This window comes from Macaca mulatta, chromosome 15 (genome assembly GCF_049350105.2).
Source record: "Macaca mulatta isolate MMU2019108-1 chromosome 15, T2T-MMU8v2.0, whole genome shotgun sequence".
In the NCBI taxonomy this organism is placed as follows: domain Eukaryota; kingdom Metazoa; phylum Chordata; class Mammalia; order Primates; family Cercopithecidae; genus Macaca; species Macaca mulatta.
The window spans coordinates 107,453,169-107,475,420 of record NC_133420.1 but is presented as its reverse complement, the minus strand read 5'-3'; the positions used below and the strand labels follow the sequence as shown (position 1 = coordinate 107,475,420).

The following is a 22,252-nucleotide window of genomic DNA, read 5'->3' as shown; positions in this document are numbered from 1 at the left end:
CTCATTGGAAATTGGAGAAAATGAACTGGAGGAATGTGGGCAACTCTACTGCCTGCTCTAACATGGAAATTTGAGAGGATATTTCATCCTATCAGGGATCTGCCTAAGAACATTTCTAGGAAGAATGTAGGAAGTGCTACCTGGCCTAGTACCTGCCTTTGAGAAAATGTGAGAGAGATGAACTAAAGAAGTATATTCAATATTTGTAGTAGAATCTAGAGAAAACATAAAGGAATCGGGGCTTGCTGGGTCTAAAATAAAACTACTTCTAGTCAGATATGGTAGCCCATGCCTGTAGTCTCAACTACTTGAGAGGCTGAAGTGGGAGGATCACTTGAGCCTAGGAGTTCAACTGAAGCGTGCTATGATCACAGCTGTGAATAGCCACTGCACTCCAACCTGGACAACAAAGTGAGACACTGTCTTCAACAGAAAAGAACAACCTCAAATCAAAAACCCTTTAGTGGCCAGTAGTCAGTAGTGTGCCTGTAGTCTCAGCTACTCAGGAGGCTGAGGTGGGAGGATCACCTAAGCCTGGGAGGCAGAGGCTGCAGTGAGCCAAGATCGTGCCACGGCATTCCAACCTGGGCAACAGAGTGAGACCCTGTCTGAAACAAACAAACAAAAAGTGGGTTTCCACTATGCTGACATTAAAGTCCAAAATCCTAAGAATGACCCAAGAGGCCTCATCCCCAGACATATTTTCCTCTTGATCTCAACTCTTTCAGCCTGTAAGTTTATCCCCTAATGTACTTCACTAACTCCTACTAATCTTTCAGCTTTTTAAAAAAAAATTTTATTTTTCACAAAAAAAAAAAAAAAAAAAAAAAGAGATGGGAGTCTCGCTATGTTGACCTGGCTGGTCTCGAACTCCTGGCCTCACACGATTCTCCCATCTCAGCTTCCCAAAGTGCTGGGATCACAGGTATTAGCCACCATGCCTGCTCCCAGGCCTTATTTTAAATATCATTTTTTAAGCAGGCCTTCCCTGAACAGTCTCTCTCCCTTAAACCAGGTTAGGTCTCAGGGTCACATGCTCCCCTAACGCCCTGTGCTTTCCTAAGTACCCCTTAGGATTGTGATAGCCTGAGCTGGTGTGACTATGTGTTTGTCTCATAAGCTCATAAGCTCATAAAGGCAGGGACCCTCCATCTAGTTCACAGCTGTGGCCCAGGAGCGAGCAATGCCGGGCATCTAACAGATGCTCAGTAAATAGTTGTTCAATGAATGCCTGAATAAATAGGTTGCTCCAGTACCCATGACTCTAATGAACAAAAATTTGGCTACCTCTTTAGCAAAGGAAAAATCAATCACAGGAGGATTTCTTAGTAACATTATTGCATTGATGACCAAATACACACAGACTCCTCATTGGAAACAGAAGAACAATCAAGGAAGCAGAAACTCCAGGTGCCTAGTGGCAGCAGTAACATTTCACGGTTTAGATTTGCATTTGTGATCACAACCCTACTGTAAGCTATAAATAAAGAGTTTCACCAGGGCCAGCTCACCGGCGGGGGGGGGGGGGGGGGGGGGCAACCAATGCAGTCACACTGGACCCTGTGCTTGGTTTAATGCTCTGTGGTCACCATGTTCAAATTCTTAATTTTTTTAACAAGGGGCCCCCAAATTATGTAGCCAGTCCTGAGTTTTACAAATTAGTTTGATTTCTGGAAGGGACCAGTGGATAGCTAATCCCCAGCTAAGAAGGCATCCTCTATAATCAAGGCTGTTTTTAACCTCCCTGAACACATGTAAGTCCTAATAAAGAGGGTTACATTTCTAGGACATGTTTTCTTCTGATATAAGTTATACCATACATTATGTAGCGCTCCCTTTGAGAAAGTTAAGATTTTTTAGATTACAGAGATACACAGCAGTCTTCGTTTTATTGCTGTTAGCTAAAAAGAGGTTAATTTTTCTGAAAACTAAATTCTACGTAAAACTACCGTAGAATTCCTTGTTCATTTCCAACTTTTAAAACTTTATTAAATTTAACAAATGCACTGAACACTTGAAATTTCTTTGGAGATGGAAACTGGCAAGGCATGCTTCTCAGAGTAGGAAAAAGAAAAAAAAAAAGAAAAGAAACTGGCAGGACACATTGGCCATTCACAAAGAACACTGATTTAGTTATCTTTATGATAAAGACGTTTCAAAAACGTCAGACGTTTAAATCTACAAATAGCTTCTCTAGTCATGAAGAGTCTGAAGTTAATTGTTAAGCTTATAAATGTTTAGACCATCTCAGAAACGTTTAGACCATCTTAAATACAGGTTCATTTTGTTCCTCAACCAAAAATGACTTTGTTCTCCAGGGAACATTTGCCTATGTCTGGAGACATTTGGGGTCGTTTAACTGCAGGGAGGGTGCACTGGCATTTATTTGATAGGTAGAGGCCAGAGACACTGCTAAACATCTGCGATGCACAGGACAGCCCCCACAACAAAACTTATCTGGCCAAAAATGTCAAAAGTGTCACAACTGAGAAAGGCTGGTTTAAACTAATACATGGCATTTGCCTCAGATAGGAAACGTGACAGCACTAAGCCACAAATCCAGTGACAAAGCCAAGAATACAGACAGTCTCCACAAGAAACACATCTGGTTATATGAACAGTCATTTGGGAACTCCCTTTTTAAGACAGGGAGTTAGACATTTGACATACTGACCTGGAACCATGAATACATTTCTCATTAGAATAAATAAAAATAGTGACAAGAGTCCTTGGTTGGCTCTATTAAAAAAAAAAAAAAAAAATATATATATATATATATATATATATATATATACAGTATAGCTGAAATACCACACACTTCATAGAAAACAGAATTTGACCATCGATCATTTCCAGTAGTAATTTCTGTTTTCTATCACTTTCATTTCATGAAAAATATATAATATCTACATCACAGTTCAGAATTTTCCATTCCTCAGTGAATATAATCACCGTGTACATTAGCAGTTTTTAAGGCAGAGCTTTGCAAACAGATGATGCATGAAACAAGTTTGATTTTATTCTTCGTGAGTTTTTTGTTTTAAGATGGAGTTTCACTCTGTCGTCCAGGCTTGAGTGTAGTGGCACAATCCCTGCTCATCCCAACCTCCACCTCCCGGGTTCAAGCGATTATCCTGCCTCAGCCTCCTGAGTAGCTGGGATTACAGGTGCCCACCATCACACCTGGCTGATTTTTGTTTTTGTAGAGATGGGGTTTTGCCATGTTGGTCAGGCTGGTCTCGAACTCCTGACCTCAAGTGATCCACCTGCCTTGACTTCCCAAAATGCTGGGATTACAGGTATGAGCCACCATGCCCAGCCTCTTTGTGTGTGGTCTGTTGTTTTTTTTGTTGTTTTTTTTTGTTTGTTTTCCTTTTGAGACAGAGTCTCACTCTGTCACCCAGGCTGGAGTGCAGTGGCGCAATCTTGGTTCACTGCAACCTCCACCTCCCAGGTTCAAACAATTCTCTGTTTCAGCCTCCTGAGTAGCTGGGATTACAGGCGCCCAGCCACCATACCCAGCTAATTTTGGAATTTTTAGTAGAGACACGGTTTCACCATCTTGGCCAGGCTGGTCTTGAACTCCTGACCTCGTGATCCACCCTCCTCAGCCTCCCAAAGTGCTGGGGTTACAGGTGTGAGCCACTGCGCCTGGCCCTCTCTGTGTTTTAAAAAGGAAAAAATACGAGCCAATATTTAAAATCAGGCTTTACATTTTTTATTTTTAAGTAAAAGTTCTCAGCTATTCATGGAAAAAAAAAAAAAAAGGAAGAGCTGCCTACACTGCATGGCTTCATGGGAATTCCTGCATGGATACTAGGTGGAAATGGTCACTATCCACCCAGATTTAGCAGGTTCCTCTGCAGTCACCTGGGCCCACTCAAGCACTCTCGTGCATTGCCTGTTTAGTCCACATGGATAAAGTGGATTTTGTGATCCCAGTTTTAGGGAAAAACGTTTTTCTTACGGTTAAGCAATTCGATCACAAATGGAAAAGGAGTAACTCCTTAAAAAGTGAGTGGAAGCATTGCTATCATTAATCAAGAATGAACTATAATTAATGAAGGACAGAATCTAGTACAAACTTGGGGCCAAGGCTAAGGAGGTCCTTTACAGGGCCAAGCTGAAGGACGGACAGAGGAGGTGGCAGTGACCGTCAAACCCTCGTCATGAAATGGAAAAAATATCAACCTCTCGGCCAATAAAACACTTTTTTAAAGTAAATTCACAGTTTGGTATATTGTATTCAAAACTAAAGGAGTTTGTCATTTCTAAGAAATCAGTTTCCCGATAGTACCATTTTAAAGGCCTGAAAAAAATTCCTTTAAGAAAAAGCAGGTATCTACACAGTCTGAGTTTTCCTCCCTGCCAGAACTGAAATCTGTTACCAAAGCCTCCAGCAGGGGGGCCTGCCTGGAATTGCCTAAGCTCCTAGCAGGTAATTTACACTGATCTTTAAAAACTATTAACCCCTCCTCCTCCCCTCTATAAAACAAACCGGCCTTTCAGAACAGCTCTGGAAGGGGGGCAGAATGCCAGACGAAGAGACAACTTCCAGACCACGTCTCTCACCTCCCACCCATCAAATTCAGCCCACAAAAAGCTGTGGCCGCATTCTCATCTCAAGGCACCATGGCTTTCTTTGAACACCATATATCCTCCCAATTGGCCTCTTGCCCCATTATGTGTAAAAAAACGACTCTCTTTTCTGCAGAAAGAAATAACAAGGCAAAGGGTGTACAGGGCAACGTTTATATGCATCTACAGCATGCCAGGTGCCTACAGAACCTACCTCGGCCTAGGCGGCCAGTGCCCCAGCCGGGATCTGCAAGCGCCCTCATCCACGCTGGGAGACGGGAAGAGGAGAGGGAGGCGTGACAGGCGAGGGTGCCTGTGCTGCGCAGAAAGCGCTGCCAGGAGAAAAGAAGCAGTGAGCAAGGGCTTCTTGCATTTCAAAAACCTAATAACCAAAACTTGTAGGAATCTGCCTGAGATACTTTAAAAGAAGAGGAAAGAGAAACCTAGGAGGGGGTAAAATGCGTTTAAGACCAATCACTTGTTTTCGTAATAGACACTGCGCGCGAGTTTCCTAGACTGCCGCGAGAAGAAAGCAAGCGAGGGAGCAGGAAAGGAGAGAGGCTTCGGAGCCCCTAAACTAACGTCTCTTTTTCTATTAGTAACAGTTTGCTCTAGGGCGTGTCATTTATTATCCTAGCGTTGGCCTCTTTATCAGTAAAGTAGGGGTGAAAGTGCCTCTAAGCCGGGCTGGGGTTAGGATTCAATGAAGTTAAATGAAGTTAAGCCCCTGGCACCCAAGGGATGGCAGCGAGTCTTTTCGTCCCCTGCCTCTCCACGCCCGCAGCCAATCCCTCCGACGTCTAAGCCACACTGACCAGGGTCAAGAGGCTAGAAAGTGACTTTCGGGGGACATGGGGCATCGGCGTCCCAGCCCCACTGAGCGGACGGAAAATGAGGGTGGAAGGAGGACGCGCCGCTCCATCCCGGTACCGGGCGCACCCGGGTTCTGCTTCTTCCTGAGCGGCACAGCCCAGCCCGCCCGGGGCCAAGGGGTACTGGCTGAGAGCCGGCTCCCTCCCACCCATCCTTCTCTGCCCTCCCCCACCGCTGGACGGCCGAGCAGGGGAACACGATGGGGAGTCGGTTACCTGGAGTGGGCGCCTGGCCCCGGAGTCGCAGGAGGATGCGCTGCCGCTCCTGGTCCAGCAAGATCCTGCCCCGCGCCGCGCTTTAGACGCTCCGGAGCTGCGCCTGCAGCCCTCGCACCGGCGGGGCCCGCCCCGGGGCCGCCCCCAAAGGCCCCGCCTTTCTAGGCCCCGCCCATCACGTCCCCGCCTCGCCCACCTGCGCGGGCGCGGGGCTGGAGACTTGCTGTGGACTCGCGGTGCCCGCCTCGAGGCGAGGGCGCCCTCTGGGCACTGACGTGGTCTTGGAGGAGCGCTGCGGTCCCAGTGCTTCCTCGCTCCTCTTCCTCACTGTGCTCTGATTCGTAGAGCTATGTGTGTGAGCGGCGTCTTTTTAAATATTTTATGCCTCCCTTCCTCGAAAGCAGGAAACTCGAGAAATGCTGCCTTTTCTGATTTTAAATATGAAAATATGTTCTAGGAAAACAATATAATTAAATCCCAAGCTTCTTGATATGTAAAGTTTAGAGATAACCATGTAGGTGTTTCTTTTCTTTCCCCTAATGAACCTGGCTTCCTAAATTTAGCGTTTAAGAACTCATTACATTCATGTGTATTTCCACATAAAAATTAAGATCAAATTAAACTGGAACAATCCACCGTGCTGTGGAAAGTAGGATAAAACCTTCCCCGCCCTTATAGCACAGAGCTTTGTGTCAGTTATGAAAGTTGCCACAGTTCTCTTTGCAACAAGAGGAATATTGTATCCGTGTCTTCTTTCGTTGGATTTTTAGCTCCTAGAAAGCAGAACGAGGTCTTGTTTCCATGTTGTTATAAAACAAAATTCTGGCCGGGCGCGGTGGCTCACGCCTGTAATCTCAGCACTTTGGGAGGCCGAGGCGGGCGGATCACGAGGTCAGGAGATGGAGACCATCCTGGCTAACACGGTGAAACCCCGTCTCTACTAAAAATACAAAAAATTAGCCGGGCGAGGTGGCGGGTGCCTGTAGTCCCAGCTACTCAGGAGGCTGAGGCAGGAGAATGGCGTGAACCCGGGAGGCGGAGCTTGCAGTGAGCCGAGATTGTGCCACTGCACTCCAGCCAGGGCGACAGAGCAAAACTCCGTCTCAAAAAAAAAAAAAAGAAAAAATTCTAACTTGGAGGCCATTACACTGTGATATGTTTGACACCTGCCTAATTTGTCAACAAAAATTAACATAAGATGATGATGTAGGGGAAGACAGACTTCCCCTCTACTCTCTGAGGGTTGGATAACTAAGTCTATGAAATAAATTGACAGCAGGTAGATTAACAAGAGAAAAAGTATGCAGATTTCTTGTAGGGGGTAGCACAGGAAAGAAAAATTAATATTCACTCTGCCTCCCCCAACAAAAACTGAAATTTTAGGAGCTTGTGTACCCTCTTCATTGGGGAGGGACAATTTAGGGGAGAGGAAATGATTTTGGGGAAAACTCCTGAACTCCTTCAATGGCTAGCTTTGTTTAATGTCTCATGAAATTTTTCACGAGCAATTCAAGCATAATTGTTAAGAGCAACTGAATTAGGTAAATGTAAATGGAATAAAAGTTTATAAATAAACTTAAAAAAATGATGTTTTATAAAATTTGTCTACTTAAAAACAATTTTAAAAATCTTTTTTGGTAACTTGAAATCTCGAACATATTAAATTAAGTAATAGATATTCATTAAATGTCTGAGTCGTTTGTAAGTTAAAATACTGACATATTAATTGCTAAACATAAGTTTAAAGTATAGCTGGGGCCAGGTGCAGTGGCTCATGCCTGTAATTCCAGCACTTTAGGAGGCCAAGGTGGGCAGATCACCTGAGGTCAGGAGTTCGAGACCCGCCTGGTCAACATACCAAAACCCCGTCTCTACTAAAAATACAAAAATTAGCCAGCCGTGGTGGCATGTGCCTGTAATCCCAGCGACTCGGAAGGCTGAGGCATGAGAATTGCTTGAACCCGGGAGGTGGAGGTTGCAGTGAGCCAAGATCGTGCCACTACAGTCTGGCCTGGGCAAGAAAGCAAGGCTCCATCTCAAAAATAAATAAATTAATTAATTAAAGTATAGCCGGCTGTTTGCAATGGCTCACGCTTGTAATTCCAACATTTTAGGAAGCCAAGGTGTGAGTATCCCTTGAGCCTTGAGCCTGGGAGTTTGAGATCAGCCTGGGCAGCATAGCCAGACCTCACCTCTACAAAATAAAAATAGATAAATTAGCCAGGGGGGGTGGCCAAGCAATAGATTTATGAATTAACTTTTAGAATATATCTTGTTTGTCAGTTGGATACTGCCTGTATACCATAAGTATAATCCATTTTGTGTGTGTGTGTGCATGACAGGGTCTCACTCTGTTACTCAGGCTGGAGCACAGTGGTGCAATCACAGCTCAGTGCAGCCTCAACTTACCCCTGCTCAGGTAATTCTCCCACCTCAGCCTCCCAAGTAGCTGGGACTACAGATGTGTGCCACCACGCCCAGCTAATTTTTTGGTATTTTTTGTAGAGATGGGGTTTTGCCATGTTGCCCAGGCTGGTTTTGAACTCCCAGGCTCAAGCAATCCACCCACCTCAGTCTCCCAAAGTGCTGGGATTACAGATGTGAGCCACCTTGCCCAGTCCACTTATTTTTAATTCCTGCAATAACATACACCCATAAATCTATACAAGTAGTTTAGAAGGTATTTCTGGAATGCTTAGGGGTGTATCAGTCAGGGCCCAGTCAGAAAATAGAAATCACAGCAATTATTTTTACAGAGAATTTAAGGTCATGAAGACTGGCAAGGCAAAAACATTGCAGTAACAGAGAGAGAGAGTAACTGCAGGAAGCAGCTGCCATGCACAGAGCTGGGTAGAGGGGAAGTGTTGGGGTTGTTGGAACCTAAGAGCCGGGAGAGGACCCCTGGTTGGCTGGGAGTCAGACCTCAAAGGAGGGGGTAGTACCTAGCTGGTGCTCTTATCTCTGAAGGTAAACATTGAGGCTGGATGGGACCGGGTGGATTAAAACAAACAAACAAACAAATCTAAGAAACTGGAACCAGCTGCTGCTGCAGCCAGGGGGAAGAGCCATTGTTTGGTAACACGGACAGGAACAGTAAGCAGCTATAAAGTAGCAAGTCCCTCTCCTCAAGCACCCCTTATAAGCAAAACCTTATAGGAAATGTGATTTGCTGAGTCTCAGCCCTGGCTCACAGGGCAGAGGATAGAAGCTTGAGTTTCCGCTCTAAGACATACTTCAATAACCGGCACAACGAGCAAACTCATGATCACAAATATCCAACTCTCCTAATATTATAGATGTGGGAAAGTGTCTGATAAACACAGCTGTCATAGTAATGATGAATACAATAGCAATATATTCTCAAAATGTCATAATAAAACTATAGTTACAAGTCCAATCAAATAATGGGACAGAGGCCGGGCATGGTGGCTCATGCCTGTAATCCCAGCGGTTTGGGAGGTCAAGGCAGGCAGATCTCTTGAGATAAGGAGTTCCAGACCAGCCTGGCCAACATGGGGAAACCCCATCTACTAAAAATATAAAAATTAGCTGAGTGCGGTGGCGCACACCTGTAATCCTAGCTACTGGGGAGGTTGAGGGACGAGAATCAGTTGAATCTGGGAGGTGGAGGTTGCAGTGAGCCAAGATCATGCCACTGCACTCCAGCTTGGGCAACAGAGCAAGGCTCCATCTCAAAAATAAATAAATAAATAAGAATACATTAAAAAAAAAAATAAGGGGATGGTGTTGCTTGACCTATACTTTGTGTTACTGGAGAACAGTGAAGATCTTCTCCCCCTTTTATTTTCTGAGAAACCACTAACTACATAGAACCACCTTTCCCCAGATGACTTAGGTAAGCATCGCATCGTGGATAACATCCTTTCACACCTATGACAAGGCCATAGACATGCCCTCCACATTTCCATTCTCATCTTATAAATGGTTAGCTGAACCATTTGCCCCTACTGATCAATCTGGGCAAATACCTTACTTGATCAAACTTCAGTCAGGCTTTTCTCCTTCCACCAGGTCTTTGCCCTTTAATCTAGTCTTAGCCTAAACCAGCATTGGAATTGGGAATAAGCCCCTTAACATCCTGTATTAGTCTGCTTTCACACTGCTATAAAGACATTTCTGAGACTGGGTAATTTATAAAGAAAAGAGGTTTAAAGGCTGGGTGCGGTGGCTCACACCTGTAATCTCAGCACTTTGGTAGGCTGAGGCGGGCAGATCACGAGGTTAGGAGTTCGAGACCACCATGACCAACATGGTGAAACGCTGTCTCTACTAAAAATACAAAAATTAGCCGGGCGTGATGGTGCATGCCTGTAATCTCAGCTACTCAGGAGGCTGAGGTAGGAGAGTCACTTGAACCCAGGAGAAGGAGGTTGCAGTGAGCTGAAATCATGCCACTGCACTCCAGCCTGGTGACAGAGTGAGACTCTGTCTAACAAAGAAAAGAAAAAAAAAAAAGAAAAGAGGTTTAATTGACTCACAGTTTTGCATGGCTGGGGGGTCTCAGGAAACTTATAATCATGACAGAAGGGGAAGAGGCACCTCTTACATGGTGGCAGGTGAGAGAGAGCAAGCAAGAGCAGGGAAAACAGCCTTATAAGACCATCAGATCTCCTGAGAACTCACTATCACAAAAAAAAAACATGAGGGAAACTGCCCCCACGATCCAATCACCTCCACCAAGCCCCTCCCTCGCCACTTGGGGATTATGGGGATTACAGTTCAAGATGAGATTTGGGTGGGGTTTGGGTGGGAGCACAGCCAAACCATATCACATCCCCTCCCAAGAAGCCCTTTCCCAGCTGACCACAAAGAAACTATGTCCTGATCAATTGCCTGATCAGGCCACCTGCTCATCCCACTCCCTGATACTGGTTCTTCTTCCTTTTTTTTTTTTTTTCTTTTTTGAGACGGAGCTTTGCTCTTGTTGCCCAGGCTGGAGTGCAATGGCACAATCTCGGCTCACTGCAACCTCTGCCTCCCAGGTTCAAGCGATTCTTCTGCCTCAGCCTCCCAAGTAGCTGGGATTACAGGCATGCGCCACCATGCCCAGCTAATTTTGTACTTTTAGTAGAGACGAGTTTTCACCATGTTGGTCAGGCTGGTCTCGATTTCCTTACCTCAGGTGATCTGCCCACCTCAACCTCTCAGAGTACTGGGATTACAGGCATAAGCCACCGCACCCAGCCAATACTGGTTCTTTTTAACATTGTTTACTAGTCCCAGTAAAAGAAAAGCCCTTTTCCGCCTTACCTTTCAAAAACTTGCAGATCTTATGGTTGAAGCATTCTATTAGAATGCTGTCCCTCCCCTATTGCAACATTCTCTTCTTAGGTTGCAATACTCCTTTTAAACAAAGTCTCTCCTTACCTAGGTCTGGATTGGGTTTTTATTTGACAGTTCTCGTTGCTGTGATCCAGCTCAAGACTGGAACTCACCTAGGGACCTCCACAAGCCCCACCCAGGTAAAGGTGCCATGTTCAGGACTTGAGTACTCTTGGGTGCGTTCAAGTCTTGAACTAGCGCTCTGGCCATCTTGTCTGTTGAAGAACAGTAAAAGGTTACTTTGATTGTTTTAGGCAAAGAGATGCTTTGGCCCTCCTGTGAGACTTCTGTGCTTTTTCAGCTCCTCGACCTGGGGATTGTTCGAGGGAATTAATCAAGTGAGACTTTTTCTTGGCTCCTTTAAAGATTTTTTTCTTTGGGCTAACTATCCACTAATGCCAGGGTAACTCTCACTCTATCAGATGCCCTCCTCTTCCCCCACTGAGTATATGCCATTATGGCACTAAGTCAGTTTAATAGCCTCAAAAATGGCAAAATTTACTAAAGGTAACCTAGAACCTCAAAGGCCTCTTTGGGAAACATGAGATCTCCCTAAACCAGCTCATCTAAGACTGCTCCCTTCCCATCATCCCCATCCCATCCCTCCGTTTTTACCACTTTAAACCTTCTCTTTTGTTGCCTTGAATTCTTTAATCTGTCTACCTCCTTCACCCCTCTACCCATTCCTACAGACCTTTTCCTACCCACTCCAGCTCCTCAACTCATGGTCACTCAAGATTTAGGCTTCCCTTCTGTTCTGACCACCTTCTCTTCACACCATTGGTGAAGGAGGGATCTTCTGCACTAAATAGTATGAGATGGCTGAACAGATGGTACTCAATACTGGACAGATGAGATTGGCTACAGTTTTTTCAGTTACATACAGCCTAAGGGATGAGGAGGTTGTTGCATGCCAGGCAGAGCTACAGGGGAATTGCATTTGAAAGTAGACTGAAGCAGCAGGGGTTGTGTGAGGCAGGCTTTGTAGTAATAGCACAAGAGTGAGGTAACCTTTTGTTCCATGGGAGGATGTAATTGGCTTGTTCAAATAGTTCTGTGGGCTGGCAGGGAGGTAAAGCTCCTTAGATTGAGGATTAAGTAGGGTATAGCTGGTCTGGCTGAAGGGGAAACTAGCTGGGTAGGGAGACTTTCCCACTTGAGGGGTGATATGGTTTCGATCAGTGTCCCTACTCAAATCTCATATCAAATTGTAGTCCCCAGTGTTGGAGGCGGGGCCTGATGGAGTGTAATTGAATCATGGAGGTGGTTTCTAATGTTCTAGCACCATCCCCTTGGTGCTGTCTTGTGATAGAGTTCTCACGGTGCTGTCTTGTGATAGAGTTCTCACGAGATCTGGTTGTTCAAAAGTATGTGGCACCTCCTCCCTGCCTCTCCTCCCCCTGCTCCAGCCATATAAGACGTACCTGCTTCCCCTTCAACTTGTGCCATGATTGTGAGTTTCCTGAGGCCTCCCCAAGCCATGCTTTCTGTGCAGCGTACAGAACTGTGAACCAATTAAACCTCTTTTCTTTGTAAATTACCCAGTCTCAGGTAGTTCTTTATAGCAATGCAAGAATGGTCTAATATAAGTACCTAGATCATTTCTAAGTAAGATAGAATAGTGGAGCATAATTTAAAGCTTACATAAATTTTTTTAGTACAGGGAGGCTAAATATATTTTGGTCTGCTAATGATGTGTTCATTCTTGCCACATTGAAAAGTTGTACTGGCCAGGCATGGTGGCTCACGCCTGTAATCCCAGCACTTTGGGAGGCCAAGGTGGGTGGATCACCTGAGGTCAGGAGTTTGAGACCAGCCTGACCAACATGGTGAAACCCCATCTCTACTAAAAATACAAAAATTAGCTGGGTGTGGTGGCAGGGGCCTGTAATCCCAGTTACTCAGGAGGCTGAGGCAGGAGAATCACTTGAACCCAGGAGGCAGAGGTTGCAGTGAGCCAAGATCACATCATTGCATTCCAGCCTGGGTGACAGAGTGAGACTCCATCTCAAAACAACAACAACAACAACAAAAATAAAAATAAAAAAAGAAAGAAAAGAAAATAAAAGTTGTACTATAAGGAGTATATGGCTATTAAAAAGTCACAAGATATATAACCTTAAGCTTGACTAGTCTGCTACAATATGCTGGTGTATGACAGATAGCTAATAGTTTTCTCGGTAGGTATATTAACTTTGCTAGTATGTCATAAGAAAGTACCATGGACTGGTACTTCAAACAACAGAATTTTGTTTTCTCACAATTCTGGAGGCTGAAAGTCCAAAACTGAGTGTCAGCAGGGTTGGGTTTCTTCTGAGGCCTCTCTCCTTGGCTTGTAGATGCCAAGATTAGTATTTCTTGGGCCTTTAATATTAAACCTTTTCATTAATATTTCTAATATCTAATAAATAATAATATTTCTAATATTAATATTTCATAATGGTAGGCATTCCTCATTTTAAGATACCTGACCCTTAAACAATTGATCTTTGCCACCACCTCTCAACAGATGCTTCAGCTGGTTTTGTCAGAACGACACCAACCAGAGTCCCCAGGAGATTGTTTCTTAGTCCCTGACTCACCCCATGCAGGAGGCTTAGGATTGCATCTGAATTGCTCAGTGGTGAATAATATTCATTTATCATCAACAAAAGGAAGGTCAACAGTGCTGATCTTTGCCAGAGACTTGTTTTCCTGAAAAATAGCACTGGCTAAAGAGCTCTCCTCATCCTTTTGTGATAGCCACCCATCCTCTTCTTTCAATAATCCTTTTGAATAGTCTCCCCTTGCCTAAATCCAGATTTGTTTATTTTGACAAATGCTACAAAATTAGTTTTGAATTGTTTTAGAAATTTAATCAAATTACATTGAAAGGAACATGAGGAAGACATAAAAGAGTAAGGTACGACTTCCAAAGCATGAAGATGAAGAAAGCAAATTCAATCATAAATATACCGTCCAGGAAAAAATAAAGTGTGGCTCCTGAGTATGGAAATTCCAGGTAGAGTAAAGCCTGAAATATGTTTCTAAAACCCATACATGTAAGTTCTTCAGTGTTTTTAAAAAGAAACAGGTTGATGTCTTTTAAGAGCAGGCAGCATTTCTCAGAATGGCAACAAAGCTAAAATCACACAAAATAGTTTGATATAGTTAACTTAATACATTAAAGTGTTAAATGTATGTATAACAAAATATATCATAAGCAAAGTTAAAAGTAAAACAAACTAGAAAACATATGCAATAGCATGTAAGCAAAAATTAATTTTTCAAATAAAGGGTTTTTACATAAAAATATGCACCAGGTGAAAAACAGGCAAAGGGCATGGTAAGATACTTCACTAAAGAAGAAATCCACATGAAAAGATGCTCAATTTCAATAGGAATTGAAGAAATGCAAATTAAAACTACAAACCACTTTTTACGTGTCAGATTGGCAAAGCTGAAAAAGATTGATAAACACAATATAGATGAAGGTGTAGGAATACAGATTGCTATGCTGCCCTCTGTCGTAGAGATCTCTACAAACTTTCTAGAAGGCATTTGGACAACATGAATACTTATTAACAACTATTCATCTAGGAATTTATCCTATGTAGGAAATTTTACAAACACACAAAGATTTCAGAATCGAAACACTGGAAACAATGTGAGGGTTGTTAAAAAATACTTTTCAGAAAAAGATAAGGTCGTGACTCATACCAATATAAAAGTGCACATCTGTTAAGGAATTTACGCATATGATAGGAGGGAATCAGGCATATGTTATAACCATTTCAAAGGAAAAGTCAAAAAGCACAGATTTATCTGGAGTAAAGGAATGTTAAGATGAATTGCAAATGGAAACAAAACTGGTATTTTCATAGGGTGGGGATGGTGGGAACCAGTTAAATTATTGCCAGACAGGACAGAATTTACACACTATCAGTTACATATAATTTATAAAAAGTGGCGAATAGGGCTGGGCGTGGTGGCTCACACCTGTAATCCCAGCACTTTGGGAGGCTGAGGTGGGTGGATCACCTGAGGTCAGGAGTTTGAGACCAGCCTGACCAACATGGAGAAACTCTGTCTGTACTAAAAATACAAAAAATTAGCCGGGTGTGGTGGCACATGGCTGTAATCCTAGCTACTCAGGAGGCTGAGGCAGGAGAAACGCTTGAACCCAGGAGGCAGAGGTTGTGGTGAGCCGAAATCGCGCCATTGAACTCCAGTCTGGGCAACAAGAGCAAAACTCTTGTCTCAAAAAAAAAAAAAAAAAAAAAGTGGTGAATATCTCAAAGACAATTGGACAAGGTTAGAGTTTATAACCTGGAAAGTTTGCTATAGACAATGCTAATTTTCATTAAAAAATTTTTAAAACAGCGTTCATTGATAGAGAAATTATTATGTTTTGCGACTGTCATGAAGCTGTAAAAAATGATGAGGGATATTACACTATATTGTCATAGAATTTGTTAAAAAAAAAAAGCAAGCAAAATCAATACATGTATTATCTCCAATGGTGAAAGATATGAATAAATAATGGATATGCAGTCCTTACCAGGAATGTTTGCATTCGACTTCTTAAATGTTTAAATAAAGAAAAATAGGCCAGGTACAGTGGCTCACCCCTGTAATCTCAACACTTTGGGAGGCCAAGGTGGGCGGATCCCTTGAGGTCAGGAGTTGGAGACCAGCCTGGCCAATGTGGTGAAACCCCATCTCTACTAAAAATACAAAAATTAGCCTGGTGTGGTGGCCTGAGTCTGTAAGCCCAGCTACTCGGGAGGCTGAGGCAGGAGAATCACTTCAACACGGGAGGTGGAGGTTGCAGTAAGCCAAGATTACGCCACTGCATTCCAGCCTGGGTGACAGAGCAAGACTGTCTCAAAAAAAAAAAAAAAAAAAAAAAGGAAAGAAAGAAAGAAAAGAAAAATGTACATATATACATGCTTTTACAACTATCATTTGTCAGAGAGGAAAAAAGCATCTTTCCTCTAGCATGTTAGGTTCAGTAGCCAGGGCCTGTGAATTAAACTGACAAAAGGCAGATTAACAGCAGAAAAGGTTTCTTTTGGCTGGGTGTGGTGGCTTACGCCTGTAATCCCAGCACTTTGGGAGGCTGAGGCCGGCGGATCACTTGAGGTCAGGAGTTTGAGACCAGCCTGGCCAAAATGGAGATAACTTGTCTCTACAAAAAATACAAAAATTTAGCTGGGCATGGTGGTGTGCGCCTGTAATTCCAGCTACTTGGGAGGCTGAGGCACAAGAATCACTTGAGCCCAGGAGGCAGAGGTTGCAGTGAGCCGAGATCGTACCATTGCGCTCCAGCCTGGGCGACAGAGACTCTATCTCAAAAACAAAACAAAACAAACAAAAAAGGAAAGGTTTATTTTGTTTGCATATGTAAGCTTCACAGAAAAAAAGTGAAAACCCCAAAGAGGTGCTTAGACCCAGGAGCTTATACACCATTTTAACACAGGGCGATAAAGTGTGGGAAGCTACTAGACAAGGAAATGGGGAGAGGCTGGCCTTCTCTGGTGGGGATAAATTGTGGGAAGGTAACTGGGAAAGGTATGGTAATTAAGGCTTGTTTAGTGAGGTGTGTTATGCAGATGAATTGTTCACCTTATCCTCGTATGGGAGAGGGCATCACCTTTGCAAAGGGAAATTAGGCTCTGTCTGTAGTAGAAAGAGAGAGAGCAAAGAGTTTTGCTTGTGTCTGCTGTTTCTCATTTGCCTTTAGCTCAAAATAATCCTTATGCCAATATGTCATGTTTTGAGGTGGCATATTCTTTTTTACTTTTACTTTTATCATTTTATTTGCTTGTTGTTGTTGTTGTTTTCTAGAGAGACAGGGGTCTTGTTTGTTGTTGCCCAGGCTGGAGTGTAGTAGTGTGATCACACCTTACTGTGGTCTTGAACCAAGTAGCTAGGATGACAGGTACACACTACCCTGCCCCGCTAATTTATTTTATTTTGTTTTTGGTAGAGACAGGGTCTTGCTTTATTGCCCAGGCTGGTCTCAAATGCCTGGCCTCAAGGGATCTTCCCACTTCAGTCTCCCAAAGTGCTGGGATTACAGGCCCTGCCACCATGCCCGGCCTGGGGTAGCATATTCTGATCCTTTTCCCATTGTTTCAGAAAGATGTTTCCATTTTGGAAAAACATCAAATAAATGAACAAATAATAGTAAATTTAGCATTTCTGTCCAAAAGAAAATAACATGTACAGTGAGCAGATGCCCATCAGGGTGTTTACCAGCAAAAACAAGTTAAAAGAAGTACCTGTCTGAACGGATCAACAAATTGCGGCATATCATATTCATACAATGGAATAACATTTCGGAAAACAAAATTCATTCACACTTCAACATGGATGAATCTCCAGAGCTTATGTGGAGATAAACATGCCAAACACGAAAGAGTACAGACCATTCGATTCATGTTTATATATTTGAAATTCTGGAAGAGGCAAATCTAATCTATAGTGACAGAAAGGAAAGCAGTTGTTGCTGGGGCTGAGTGTGGGGAGAGGAGGGTGCTTACTTTTTGGGGTCATAGAAATATTCTTTATCTTGATTGTGGTATTGCCTGGGTGAATAGGTTGGTCAGAACTCATTGAACTATACACCTAAACAGCTATATTTTATTAAACCATGCCTCAATAAGATTGTTTTTGCTGCTGTTGTTTTGAGATGGGGTCGTACTCTGCAACCCAGGCTGGAGTGCAGCGGCATGATCACAGCTCTCTGTAGCCTCAGTCTTCTGGGCTCAAGCCATCCTCTCACCTCAGCCTCCCGAGTACCTGGGACTACAGGCACGTGCCACCACACCTGGCTAATTTTTGTACTTTTGGTAGAGATAGGGTTTCACCATGTTGCCCAGGCTGGTCTCAAACTCCTGGTCTTAAGTAATCCGCCTGCCTTGGATTCCCAGAGTGCTCAGATTACATGCACGAGCCACCATGCCTGGCTGTTTGTGTGTGTGTGTATATATATGTGTGTGTGTGTGTATATATATATGTGTATATATATATATATTTTTAAGTATCTGTTAGTAAAGACTAGAGGGGTAAACAGAAAGCAGACAGCATGTGTTGCGCAGGATCTGGACTCTCTGAGTTTGCAGTGATGATAAGCTTCCAAAGAGCAGAGGCTCTCCAGGCTTCTGAAAGTATTCCTGGACTCAGTGATTCCTATCTGGAAGCCATCTGGACAAAGACGGCTGGCGCAGACATGCCACTAAATGCACTCTTTTGAGGGTGAGAGTGCATAGAAGTTGTGAGGCATTTTCACAGTTTCAGGAATCCAGCACAGCAAAGGAAGATGACAGGGTCAGGGCGTACTGGACACAGGGATTGTGGACTGACATGCTAAAGAAGACGGAAGAGCCAGGGGGCTCACAGAGTTGTTTGTTGTTTGTTTGTTTGTTTGTTGAGACAGAGTCTCTCTCTGTCGCCCAGGCTGGAGTGCAGTGGTGTGATCTCGGCTCACTGCAAGCTCTGCCTCCCGGGTTCACGCCATTCTCCTGCCTCAGCCTCCCGAGTAGCTGGGACCACAGGGGCCCGCCACTATGCTCAGCTAATTTTTAAAAATATTTTTAGTAGAGACGGGGTTTCATCATTTTAGCCTGGATGGTCTCGATCTCCTGACCTCGTGATCCACCCACCTTGGCCTCCCAAAGGGCTCACGGAGTTTTTTTAAGCTGAGCACCAAAATGCCTATGCTAAATGAACAAGAATGTTCTAGTTATAAAAATTGTTTAATAAACATCCCCCATACTGACGTGTAAATATTGCATGAAGTGTGGCAGAGGCCCCCTCTGGTGGTAATGTGCAAAATCACATGTATAACTATAAAATAGTTAAGAAATGGGGTGAAAAATCAGCCCTAGTGTTTACATACATTAGATGTTAGAGGTATATACTAAAGAGGCAATTTAGGCCGGGCACAGTGGCTCATGCCTGTAATCCCAGCACTTTGGGAGGCCAAGGCAGGCCGATCAAGCCCAGGAGTTTGAGACCAGCCTGGGCAACATGGTGAAACCTATCTCTACAAAAATAAAAAGAAAAAAAAATTAGCTGGGGCGTAGTGGCACACACCTATGGTCCCAGCTATTTGGGAGGCTGCAGTGGAAGGATCTCCTGAGCCAGGGAGGTTGAGGCTGCAGTGAGCAGTGATCACGCCACTGCATTCCAGCCTGGTTGACAGAGTGAGACCTGTCTCCAAAAATGAAAAAGAAGAAAAAGAAAAAAGAAAAGGAAGAAGCAACTCAGCAACACCCACCTACCATCCATATCCGTTCTTTTTTTTTTGGACACAGGGTTTCACTATGCCCAGGCTGGAGTGTAGTGGCGCGCTCACAGCTCACTGCAGCCTCAATCTCCTGGGCTCGGACAGTCCTCCTACCTCAGCTTCCCAAGTAGCTGGGATTACAGGTGGACGCTACCACGCCCAGTTAATTTTGTATTTTTTGTAGAGATGAGGTATCACCATGTTGACCACGTTGGCCTCAAACTGCTGGACTCAAGTGATCTGTCCTTCTTGGCCTCCCAAAGTGCTAGGATTACAGGCGTGAGCCACTGTGCCCAGCCTAAACTGCCGCTTTAGTATATACCTCTAATATCTAATGTTTGGAAACACCAAGCCACCATGCTTGGCCCATATATGTTCTTTACTTTGCTTCTTCTCACTTAACACATTTGGAAAATCATTCCATACCAATTTATATAAAGCCTCTTTGTTCTTTTCAGTGTCTACCCAGCACAGGGGCTATGCCATGATGTTCAAATAATTCCCTAATGGGCATGCCAGTTATTTCCAGCTTTTTGCTACTAAAAACAATGCTACAGTGAATGTCTTCACACATATGTAAAACATATGCATAGTATTAATTGCCATAAGTGGTATTGGTTGGTCAAAATGTATTTAAAAAGTCGATAGGTCTTACCCTCTGTGTGGGGGAAGATGATTGGCAATAGATGCCATCAGACACAGGCAAAAGAAACAAGTTCCTTAGACCTTGATAAACGATAGGAGAATTTAAACTCTAAGAAGAGTGCGTGGAGCTGGAGTTTTGGCAGCCATCTTTTCCACAGGGGCAAATTTCCCTGGGTGCTGTGTGCTGGCTCCCATCAGCTTCTGCAAAAACTCTCCTTCTCTTACACCTTCTATATGTTCTGGAGACCCCGGCTATGTTCCTGACCAGAGAAGGGCACTGGAGTCACTCCAGTTCATTTCTGCATAATCTCTGCAAGGGGGACTTGAAGGTCAGTTTCCCAGGGTAAATTTTCTAGATAGATGATCCCCTAGGAACTCCCAGGCCTTAAGCTTCCTGATGACTCTTCATGTCTTCCACAGAGAAATTGTACCAATTTACATTCTCACCAACAATGTGTGACTTCCTGTTTCCCCCCAACACTCATCAGCAGAGCAAATTATCACAGGTTTTAAAATAGTATTTATTGATTTACTTATGAAATGGGGTCTTGCTCTGTTGCCCAGGCTGGAGACCAGTGGTGTAATTGACCATAGCTCACTGCAGCCTCAAACTTCTGGGCTCGAGAGATCCTCCCTCCTCAGCCTTCTGTGTAGCTGGAACAATAGGCACACACCACCATGTCTGACTAATTTTTGTATTTTCTATTTTTTATAGAGATGGGGGTCTCACCATGTTGTCCAGGCTGGTCCTGAACTCCTGACCTCAAGCATTCCTTCCACTTTGGCCTTAGAAAATGCTGGGATTACAGGTGTGAGCCACCCCACCTAGCCACAGTTTTTATCTTTGCCAATTCTAATAAGTAAAAACTGAGGGAGGCCAAGGCAGGCAGATCGCTTGAGCTCAGGACTTTGAGACCGGCCTGGCCAACATGTTGAAACCCCATCTCTACCAAAAAAGAAATACAAAAATTAGCTGGGCTTGGTGGTACATGACTGTAATCCCAGCTACTCGGGAGGCTGAGGGACAAGAATTGCTTGAGCCCGACAGGTGGAGGTTGCAGTGAGCCAAGACTGAGCCACCGCACTCCAGCCTGGGTGACAGAGTGAGACTGTCAAAAAAAAAAAAAAAAAAAAAAAAAAAAAAAAAAAAAGAAAGAAAAAGAGAAGAAAAGAAAAGGAAAACCTGAAACAAAGAGTTTAAGCTTTACATTTCTCTCATGTGTAAGGTACCACATCTTTTCATACAGTGATAATGAAAGACATATGTGTCTATATTCCTAGCAAAGCCAGCCCTTCCACTGGTGCACCTGATCCTCATTCCAGGTATAACATCCTCTGATGTTATACTTGAGAACATCATCTCAGCAATTCTTTCTTCTACAACTTCAACTTTTTTCTCTCCACGGAATCGTTCCTATCAGCATACAAAAATGTTATTTCTCCCTTTGACAATCCTTTCTTGAACCCCCTTCCACCTTAGCTACTGCCCTAATTCTCTATTTATAGCAGAGCTTTCCTTTTCTGGAAAGGGCCAGATAGTAAATATTTTAAGTATGGTGTGCTATTCAGTCTCTCACAACCTCTTACCTGTGTCCCTCTAGTGTGACAGCAGCCACAGACAACACGTAAATGAACAGGCATGATCGTAGTTTGCTGCAGTTTACTGTCTCCTGCTTCATAGAAAACTGACCTTCATTCCCCCTTGCTGTGGTCAGGGAAGAAGGTGCTGCAGTTGTCTCCTGTTCCTTGCCCTCCGCAGGTTGGCAGCTGAGGCCTCCAGAACAACACAGAGGGCCCAAGAGGGCATCAGCCTCCTTGTGAAAACAGCAAAGGGAGTTTCTGGACGAACCTGATTGTTCTGTGTCAAAAGAATTCCCTGTATCTGGCGTCTCCAAATTCCATTAAACTCTCTCTAATCAGGAGCTTAGTCCGATGCCTCTAGGGAAGCTGGCCCTGTCCATTTTAGCTCCCTGGTTCTCAATCCAGCAGGCATTTATCTAAACTTGTTTTACCTGTACTCTCAGCAGCATTTCAGACACGTCATCACTCTTTGACCTTGAAACCCTTTTCCTCACCTGGACTCTTAATCCTCATGGTTTTGTTCTCATCACTCTTTGTCAGCCTTCAGTTTCCTCCTCACACCGCAGGCCTCTTAACCCTGCAGAGCTTCACGACTCAGGCCTCAGATCTCTTCTTTTTTCTCTCTACAGCCCTTCTGTATGGCCTCATCCAACCTCATGCTGTTAAGTACATCTAGATTTAACCCTGACATCGCCCTGATTTCTATCTCTAGTCTGGACCTGTCCTCAGAACTCCAGACTCA

The 22,252-nt window shown here is 43.9% G+C and overlaps 1 protein-coding gene across 7 annotated transcripts in view; it reads right to left on the bottom strand.

Moving 5' to 3' along the window:
• Window positions 1-22,049, bottom strand: part of GCNT1 (glucosaminyl (N-acetyl) transferase 1) — a 59,957-nt gene extending 37,908 nt beyond the window's left edge. Inside the window, exons 1-2 of one of the 7 annotated variants that reach the window (XM_015117920.3) lie at window positions 5,667-5,829; window positions 4,793-4,910 (exon numbers count right to left, since the gene is read on the bottom strand). The gene's annotated coding sequence lies outside the window, so the exon portion shown is untranslated. Of the gene's footprint in view, window positions 1-4,792; window positions 4,911-5,666; window positions 5,998-21,516 lie in introns of those variants that run through there. The other 6 variants (XM_077966269.1, XM_077966271.1, XM_077966274.1 and 3 more) reach the window with 6 other exon arrangements.
• Window positions 22,050-22,252: the final 203 nt, after the last annotated feature.